Source organism: Asparagus officinalis, chromosome 4 (assembly GCF_001876935.1).
Source record: "Asparagus officinalis chromosome 4, Aspof.V1, whole genome shotgun sequence".
NCBI lineage: Eukaryota > Viridiplantae > Streptophyta > Magnoliopsida > Asparagales > Asparagaceae > Asparagus > Asparagus officinalis.
In genome coordinates, this window is record NC_033797.1 from 58766271 (window position 1) to 58768614 (window position 2344).

General features: G+C 31.6%; 1 pseudogene; it reads right to left on the bottom strand.

The window, feature by feature from the left end:
* LOC109838763 lies at window positions 335-1633 on the bottom strand (annotated as a pseudogene).

The following is a 2344-nucleotide window of genomic DNA, read 5'->3' on the forward strand; positions in this document are numbered from 1 at the left end:
TTGGATGCAAATTATGCAAGATATTCACGGCATAATGCTTGAAGATAATATGTCAATGTTGTTATGATTAAAAATATATATATCTATTTAGTCATACTTAAGAAAAGTATGAAAAGATGTCGTCAAGGTTCCCAACTTCGTTATGTGAAATAGATCTTACCTCAATAGAGGTGGTAACTTTTGTTTCATTAAATTTTTAATATTTCTAATTATTTGTTCTTGCTTTTAGACCTTGCTAGGGAAGATTGGAAACAACAAGAAAAACAAATTTTCGTTACACCATACTATGGACAAAGCTACTAAAAATAAAATTGAGATAGACACCAAACCTTCCTTATAAAAAATACGTGAGAACAAATCCTAGAGATTCCAGATCATCCCTCCTGCTTTGTTCATAAGATTCCAATGAACATAAGTCAAGCATATAAAATATGGTAAGTATCTGCCAACCTCAGCAAGGTGTAAAAGAAAACTAAAATATGTTAGGAAGTGTTTTAAGAAATTAATATTAGAATACATACCTATACCAAGGTGGATGTTCATGCTTGCATACCTCGCATTCCCAGTCAAGTTCTTATTCTCTCTGCAACACATGAATTTAGGTAAACAAACACTTGCATAAAAGCACATGTACAAGCTTTTTTTGGGTAGCAATATATAGTCAATCCATAAAATATACACAAAAACACAGAAAACAATTCTGTATTGTTCCAAATATAATGTGTCTGCCAATTGCATGATATGGGAAATAAAATATAATTAACTAAAAGAAAATTTAGCACAAATATTATACAATCATTTAGGACCACTTCGCTTTGCAATAAACACAGGTTGTAATTGAATGCTTTAAAATGCTATTAAAATTTACAATATAAATTGCAATGTCTAATTATAAAATATTTGCACAAAAAACAAATCTGCAATCAAACATTTACAATACCTATAAGGTGTGTGTTGGTGCTTTGAAGTATCCTTATACTTGAATTATCCCTATACTTCTTAGCAAGGTCAAAATCTATAATGTAAACCTATATGAAAATGCAAAAAATAAATAGTCAAAAGTGTATAGTTTTAATCACAAATGGAAGGAAACAAAATAGTATATTTAACTCTACAAAACTATAATTACCTGATTTGCTCGTTTGCCTAATCCTATTAGGAAATTGTCTGGTTTGATATTCATGTGCAAAAAAGAATTTGCAAAACAATTTCAATCTGATTGATCTGTCAAAGAAAGTCCAAAAATAATGAAATTATAGTCATCTATACTTAGAATCAAAAGCAATTGAGGCATTTAAAACTTACCATTTGATCAGCCAACATAAGAACAGTCTTTAGTGATTACTTCCTACTGTAGAAATTGAGAAGGTCTTTAAGACCGGTCCCAGTAAATCCATTACAATGACATTATGATTTCCTTCAACACTAAACCACTTCACATTTGGAATCCCAGCTGCCATAGTAAAGGAAAAAGGACCAAAAATTAGAACACAACTTAGAAATATCACTGATAACTAACTGACATAACAAAAGGCTAAAAAAAATTCATACTTCCTCCTTGCAGGATTCTGTACAGCTTTGACTCATATAGCAATTGGGGATGCTTTGTCTTAACTGTACAGCTTTGACTCATATAGCAATTGGGGATGCTTTGTCTTAACATTTTCCTGAAGAGAAGTATTAAACATTGCCATCACTATTATATAGCAATTGGGGATGCTTTGTCTTAACATTTTCCTGAAGAGAAGTATTAAACATTGCCATCACTATTGCAGAAGGATCAGAAGTAAAGGCGTTTAAAAAATCAAACAATATCTTCTAAAGTGATGATGGCATGGATTGAAGAACACACGTACATGCCTGTGTGCGTGCTAAAGGATATTACCATTTGAACAAGCTCTTGTGATCATTACTAAGGAAGAGGCGTTATTATGATAAATCAGTTATATTAGCTTGGATGAAAAAAATTTAGCAATAAATGTGACACATACATGCTCATAAATTTTTTCAGGATACCGATTTTGAGATACACCTTGCGCAAGCAGCTTCTTCACCCTACCACTTGTATAAATTTCAGACAGGCACCCATGCACTTCTATAATAAGACACATCCTCAAGGCACATAAACTAAGATGTGTCATTGCCCTATTGAATAGAATCTAAGAGGATATGTCCATGAGCTGAATCCCTTCTTGCAAATAACTCATCAACAAGAGTTTGCTTGCAGTCGAGATCACAAAAAAATAGTTCATATGCATTTTAAAAGTAATAAAGTCAAGTATTCTCTGAATATGTATTTAGATTCACACAATTGAATGATAAATTTAAGCTAATAACTGCATAA